Genomic DNA, 8,539 nt, shown 5'->3' on the forward strand with positions numbered 1-8,539 from the left:
ATGGTGATCTTACTAAGCTGCTCAAATTACCATCAGTAAGCGAATGCAGAGCTTTGATTAATCAGAATAGCTGCTTGAGAAAAAGAACTCCTGACCAATTGAGATCCTGGATTGACAATAGCGTAAAGATAAAGTTAGAAAGAAGAACTATTCGCGTAATAAACAAGCTGAAGTAGTCTGAACAAGTAGAACGTACTATAAAAATTAAAATTAAAAATATTATAACTCTGAAAAATGTTCTCAATGTCTTCAGTTTTGTATGTCTTTAATTATAATTATATTTTTAATATTCCTGATAACTTTTTTGTTTAAAACAATTTTATATCTCTCGTAAATATCATATTTTTTTAGATTTCTCTAACTGATACATTTATTTTTGAAAGATTGATATTTAAAGTAATAAGTGTCGAAAAATATGTGATAAAGACAACTGATTATAAAATATTCATTATAACTGTTAATGTGTGCTAATATATAAATTTATAATATTTGATATTAGATACATTTTGGTCTTCAATGTAGATTATATTTTTTTAAGTATCATATTTTTTTAGATTTTTACTGGTGCATTTATTTTTTGAAAAATTGATGTTTAAAATAATAATATATGAAAAATGTGTGATAAAAAACTAAGTATATAATACTAATTATATAATTATATAAATTTATAATATTCCAAACTAGGTATATTTTAGTCTTTAATGTAGATTATATTTTATTTTAAGTATCATATGTTTCTTTTTCTCGAAAAAAAACTAGTGCACTTATTTTCAAAAGACTGATATTAAAGTGACAATTGCTGAAAAATGAGTGATAAAAAGGACTGATTATAAAATTCTTATAACTGTTGTTATATGCTAATATATAACTCAATAATATTCTAAACTAAATACACATTTTAGTCTTTAATGTACCTAGACTATATTTTAAGAAGAAAAACACATTAGAATATAAGTAAAATTACATTGTAAACATAAGTAGTGATTGCACTAGTCACTAAAAGTTCTCATAAAAGTATAACAATATTGTATTATTTTTATCAATAAAAATTAATAGTTAATAATAATATTTTTAACAATTTATCATTTACCTATAAACCTGATTAACAATCCGCAGTAAAATCTATTCCTTAATTAAATATACTCAAATTACATGAAATAATTGCTGAATAACATTGCTATAACAGGGATTTTTATTTAATAATTGCTCAGGTGTACACTTTGAAGATTTAAATTTTTTTATGAATAAAGTAAGAAGTTTGAGGTTGGAAATTAGCAATATATGTCTGTCATAAATAATGCTGAATATGTATGTAATATTTATTACATTGAATAAATATTTTAGGATTATCAATTTACGTGCAATAAATGATTCAAAAACGGCTCTAAAGACTATATAATACAAATTTATAAAATTTTCTGATAAAAATTATATTTTTTAAATATATATATGTATAATATAATTATCAAATTGTCTTTAAAATAGATTAACTTTAAATAATAATTTATATCTTTAATTTCTATTTAAGAAATTTGGGCTTAAACAATTCGTTTAACAAAAGGAAATATAATTTATACTATATAAACTATATATATAAAATATATCTAAAAAGCATTGGAATAAAACATTTATTTTCGAGACATATGTTTTAAGAGTTTTAAGTAGAATGTTTAATTTGAGAACATTTCCGTGTATACTGATTGAATAATTTAAGGACAAGTATATACTGACTGTATAATTTGAGAACAGTCTCCGATCAATGCCTTGGTTCGAAAAATCTCAAAGTATACAATGACTATAAAATATAGATTTGTGTTTGTACTAAAAGAATAATATTCTACAGTAAAATAAATGTGACCTATTTTTAATAACAAAAAATATATATATTTTTTAAGTTTCTTTTATACGCACATGTTCACTTAACTTTAAATAATAATGTTGGTTTAAACAATTTGTTTAACAAAGAGAATTAATGAATATATACATATAAAATAGAAAATTAAAAAATACATTTTTTGTTTTATTAGAAATACGTCACATTTACTTCACTCTCGAATGTTATTCTTTCAGCACAAACACAAATCCATATTTTATAGTTATTGCATACTTTGAGACTTTTTGAACTAAGGTATTGATTGGAGACTGTCCTCAAATTATACAGTCAGTATATATCTGTTCTTAAATTATACAATCAGTATATACGGAAATGTCTTCAAATTAAATGTTCTACTTAATACTTTCTTAAAACACAATTTATGTCTGTAAAATAAACGTTCTACACCAATGCTTCTCAGGTATACTTTATGAACTGTTTAAGTCCTGAGCGCCATAGCACATAGAAAAACTTGAGCAGTAAGCAAATTGACCAATTACAGTTAAGAATTCTTGAAAACACAGGCTGTGTTTTGAATTCACTCTAGTTAACTAAAATGCTATAGTGTACGTAACGTATAGCATTATAACACTACAGCATTTTAGTTAACTAGAGTGAATTTGGAACACACCCACAAGATAGCTATTAATTAATTGCTTATCGCTTACGTCTCACTGCTTAAGTTTTTTTATGTGCCAGGGTCCTATAGCGAGACCCCATACTCGAAATTTGCGCTGACATTTTTTTGTTTGTTATATTTTTTAAATTATGTTATAGATATATGTACATGTAATATGAATTATTTACTATATAGAAATACATATTTGGCATATATTCAGATACGCATATACTTTCTTTAACGTCAAATAATAATGTTGGCTGAAGCAAGTCGTTCAACAAAGAGAATTAGGACTTAAACTGTATATAAATTATACCTGAAAAGCATTGGGATAAAACATTTATTTTGGGAAAATAAATTAAGGTTTATGGATGTTAAGTAGAATGTTTAATTTGAGGATATTTCCGTATATACTGATTTTATAATTTAAAGACAGTTATATACTGACTGTATAATTTGAGGACAGTCTCTGATCAATGCCTTTGTTCAAAAAGTCTCAAATTATACAATGACTATAAATTATAGAATTGTGCTTATATTGAAAAGATAACATTTGAGAATAAAATAAATATGACGTATTTCTAATAAAACAAAAAGTAAATTCTTTAATTTCTATTTTTTATGCATTTATTTATTTATTTAATGCACTCTTTTTTTTATAAGTTATTCATTTATATTACATGTAATGTTCTATTAAACGTACTAGATATTGAACTCACATATCTATCTTTTATTTTATCTGTTTGGTTTTGTCATATTTATTCATGGACAATACTATTTCTATTGCTGTTATAAAACAACGTTCCGAATATGTTATTTTAATTTTTATGAATTTCTTGTTTTTATGATCTCAAAACTTTTATCTATCATTCTACAATTACTACTGTGCTGTCCGTAAACGTTATGCTCAACTTCAAGATATGTGTTAAGAAAAAGAATTAGTTGTTTTTTTGCATTTTTGGTACCATAATATTTTACATGCAATGTTCTTTTAAAAAATCTGAATTTTTTACTTGTTTAAAAGTGTTAAAAAATATTATTGTCGAGTTAATTCAAAAGAGAAAAATATTATAATATTTTATAATAATTGAAGCAATATATTTAACATTAAGCACAATATTTCTTCAGTCTTCTTATAAAATATCTATAACAGTAAATATATAACAAATATATAACAGTAAATATATAACATAAAATATATATAACATAAAATATATATATAAAATATTACAATATTTTCAGGAATAAAAATTAATATTTTTAATAATTTATTTACTTTTACAAAACTGACTAACAATTTGTAATAGAAATTAACTATGTGTGCATTGAATTACTTCAAATAATTACAATTCATAGAATGTTAAAGTATGTGAGTTATTTAGGTGCATTTTTTGAAGATTTGTTTAAATATTGTGATAAAGACCTGAAAAAGTTTACAATTGAGAATTAGTTATAATTGTCTGTCCGGGAAAAATATGTTTACGTACAATAAATGCTTCGAAGACGATTAAAAAGCAGTAATGAATAAAGAGTAATAATACACATTTTTTAAAATACTAATTTTCTGATTTATTATGTTATATAATTATATAATTATATTTTATATACATATATGTATATGTATATGTTTATATATAATATTTTAATTATAAAAAAAATATTTTAAAAATTAATAAACCTGGAAAAATAATTTATACTCAATAATTTTTTCAAAGAAACTTAGACTTAAAATGCATTAAAAAAAAAAATTAGTGCTTAAACTGTATAAACTATACTTAGAAGACATTGGGATAAAACGTTTATTTTGGAGACAGAAATTATGTTTTAAGATTTTGGGGTAGAATGTTTAATTTAAGGACATTTCCGTCAGGTATGTCAATTGTATAATTTAAGGACATGTATATACTGATTGTATTATTTGAGAGCAGTCTCCAATCAATGCTTTGGTTCAAAAAGGTTCAAAGTATACAATAATCACAAAATTTTTCAATATTTTTTTGTGCTGTGCTCTATAAATAAAGTTTGCTATTGCACGTTCTATGTAAAGTAATATAGCATAAATTAAACGAATAAAATAGGGATGTCCCAAAACATGCTTTGTGCATATACATATATATATATATATTTATATATAATTATATATAATCTTTTTTTCCCGGGGGTTGGTACCTTACAACTTTTGTATAAAACATTTCTTCCGAAAACGTCATCTTTCTGAGATAATCCAGTGTCCCGACCTTTCTGTTATACTCTGTGCAAATGTCGGATCATCCGATAGATGGCATTTGATGAGATCCTTCTCTCGTATTTAAAATATGGTAAACAATGGTATAAGAACGGTATATAAATCAAGTGTACAGTACAACTTATATCAGTTGTATCGGAGTTCACGCTTATAATAAAGTAGCACACAATTTTGAATTAAATCAATATATTTATGGTTTTATAGCATTTTACATTCCTTTATAATTTTTAATTATATCTGAGCAGATCTGAATACATTCGGTAAATAATTATATTTCGGCAGATCAAATTATATCTGGTCAGATCTGATTATATCTGTTCAGATCTGGCCAGATAGAGACAATTTGCAGATCAAATTATATCTGGCCAGATCTGATGAACCAGATCTGGTCATATCTCGGCAGATCTAATTCTTTTTTCCCGGGTACCTTATTGTCTATTATAAAATTTTCTAGAATATATATCTTGTTACCGTTTTTAAACAAAATTAATTGTTTTTAACAAATTTTAAAATAAATAACTATCAATTAATATAATTTTAATAAATAACTATAATTATGGATATTATAAAAATACACACAAGAAGAGGAAGACAGGAAAGAGGGTAACGGTCGGTTACCAAAAAATATGGGAGGATAATAAGGAATGGAGATGGAACGAAAGAAAAGGAGAACTAGAAGAGAGGAAGGACTTTCGCAGATCAGAAAGAAAGGAAGAGAGATGAAGAAGGGTTAAGAGAGAGGAATGAGAGAAGGAGGGAAGAGACGCAAAAAAGGAGACAGGAAAGGATTAAGAAAATAGAAGAAAGGCCGAACGCTCCCGAGGAGGCCAGAATGGAAGAAGAAAGCATAAAGGAGGAAGAAGAGGAAGTCAATGGAGGAAACGGTAGAGTGGAAGCCGAGGGATATGAGGAGGGGTATGGGGAGGAAGAGGAAAAAAACGACAGGAGGAGTGAAGAGACATGGAAAGTGGCCTTCTGGAACGTAGCTGGTATATCAAACAAGGATAAGGATTTCTGGGAAGGGATAAAGGAATGGGATGTAATTATAATGATGGAGACCTGGATTGATGAGAAAGGATGGGAGAAAGTGAAAGAGAAGCTACCGAGAAAATATAGATGGAGAGTACAAATAGCGTCCAGGAAGAACAGGAAAGGCAGAGCGTGCGGAGGCATGCTGTTAGGAATAAGGAAAAGTATAGAAGAGGTAAAGGAGGGATGTGAGAAGGAGGAAGAAGGTAAAATCGAAGGTAAGATAAGAATAGGTGAGGAAATATGGAGAATAATAGGAATCTATGTAAACAACGATATAGACAAGAAACTTGAAGGATTGAAGGAGTGGACGGAGGAGAGGGAGAAAGGAGTAAGGACCATAGTAGGTGGTGATTTTAACGCGAGGACGGGAGAGGAAGGAGGATGGGAAGAGGAAGTCGAACGAAGAGATGGGGAAAGAGGGAGAAAGTCTAAAGACAAGAAGATAAATAAAGAAGGCAGGAAATTACTAGAGTTCATTGAGGAGAGAGGATGGATGATACTAAACGGAGGCACGAAAGGAGATAAGGAGGGAGAATTTACGTACACAGGAGGGAGAGGTGAGACAGTCATAGATTACGTAATTGGGGAGGAGGAGATCAGAGAAAAAGTGGAAAGACTAGAAGTAGGAGAAAGGATAGATTCGGACCATCACCCAATAATATTATGGGTGAGAGGTAGCCCAAAGAGAAAGCAGAGGAGGAGAGGAGGAGAAAGAATAAGAAGAAGGGAAACATGGAATGAAGAAGGAAGAACGCAATTCAGGGAGAGGCTAGGCATGATCGGAGGAAAAAGAGATCTGCAAGAGGAAATAGAGGAAGGAATGAAAAGAAGAGTGATTGAGGAGAATGAGGAAAAGAATGAAAGAGGTACAATCGAGAACAGAAGAGGATGGTGGGACGAGGAATGCACGGAGAGTAAGAGGGGAGTGAGGAGAGAACTAAAGAAATGGAGAAAAGGGAAAGGAGAGGTAGAAAGATATAGAGAAGGAAGGAAGGAATATAGGGAAATGTGCAAAAGAAAGAAGAAGGAGGAGAAAGAGAAGATGATTAGAGAGATTGGAGAAGCAAAAACGGAGGGAGAGGTGTGGGGTTTGAAAGGAAGAGTGAGGAAAAGAAGAAAAAGGGTGAATGAAGAGATAAAGACGGAAGAGTGGAAGGAGTATTTCATGGAACTGATGGGAGGAGTGGAGAACAGGGTGGTGAAGGGAGAGGGAGACGGAAGCAGACAGGAGGAAGAAGAGATAGAATTAGAAGAGGTAAGAAACGTAATAAAGAAACTGAAGACAGGAAAAGCAATAGGCAATGATGGGATACCTAACGAGACATGGAAGTTTGGAGGAGAAGAAATGGTGAAATGGATATGGGAAGTATGCAAACGTGTCTGAAGAGGGGAAGGCTGGCCGGAACAATGGAAGGAAGGAGAAATAATCCCACTAGTTAAGAAAGGAGAAGGGCGAGAGGTGAAGGACTATAGAGGAATAACCATTATGTCCTCGATGTACAAAATCTACACAGCGATACTAGCGGAAAGAATAAGAGAGGAAGTGGAAACTAGGAAGTTGATCCCAGACAATCAGGCAGGGTTCAGGAAAGGAATGGGGACGATGGATCAAATATTCGCCTTAAACTACCTGGTGAATAGACAAATAGGAAAAGAGAAAGGAAAGATGACGGTATTTTTTGTGGATCTGAAGGCGGCCTTCGACTCAGTGGATAAAAGAGTTTTAATCAAAGCAATGAGAGAAAGAGAAGTGAGACAAGGTTTGATAGACAGGGTGGAGGAAGTACTGAGGGTAACAAAGAGCAGAGTGGGGAGAGGAGGAGAGAGTGGAGGACAATTTTGGACAGCGAAAGGTTTGAGACAAGGATGCCCACTCAGCCCAATATTATTCAATCTATTAATCGCAGACATAGAGGATTATATAAAGAAGGGCGGATGGGGAGGTGTGAAACTGAGAGGTGAAAAGATATATACGCTAATGTATGCAGATGATATAGCACTGCTACCGAAGGAGGAACAGGATATGAGATCAATGATAAGCAGGCTAGAGGGTTATCTAGACAGAAAAGGTTTAACCCTGCGTATAGAGAAGTCAAAGATAATGAGGTTCAGAAAGGGAGGAGGAAGGAAGAAGAAATACGACTGGAGATGGAAGGGAAAAAAATTAGAGGAGGTTAAAGAATTCAAGTATCTGGGGTACACGCTGAAGGAGAATGGAGGTCAAGAGGCGCACATCAAAGAGAGAAGAAGGAATGCAGCAAGAGTAATGAGGGAAGTGTGGGGGATAGGGAAAAGGATGTGGAAAAAGGATTGCAAAAGAAGGATCTGGCTCTATGACACCCTGATATGGACGGTAATGGGTTACGGTGCAGAAGTATGGGGTTGGAAGGAAAGGAGGGAGGTAGAAGGTATTCATGAGAGATATCTTAGATGGGTACTTGGATTAAACTGGAGGACACCGGGCTACATGGTCAGAGACGAGCTAGAAAGGGAGAAGATGAGAGCTAGAGCAAGCAAGAGAGCATGGAAGTTTGAAAGAAAACTGGAAGAAAGAAGAGGAAGAGAAATAGCGAGAAAGTGTTTAGAGGAAATGAAAGAGAGATGGAGGAGAGGAAGGATAATAGGAAAGTGGGAGCAGGAGAGAAAAGACTACCTGGAAGGGATCGGAGTAGAAATAGAAGGAGAAGAGGAGTTGGAAGAAGAGGAATTGGAGAAGAAGGAGAAAGGGAAGGAGAGACGAGAAAGGATGGACAAGATCACGGAATCGAAG

This window comes from Temnothorax nylanderi, unplaced genomic scaffold, assembly GCF_030848795.1.
Source record: "Temnothorax nylanderi isolate EJ_2023f unplaced genomic scaffold, tnyl_v1.0 TNYL_tig0796_pilon, whole genome shotgun sequence".
Taxonomy (NCBI): domain Eukaryota; kingdom Metazoa; phylum Arthropoda; class Insecta; order Hymenoptera; family Formicidae; genus Temnothorax; species Temnothorax nylanderi.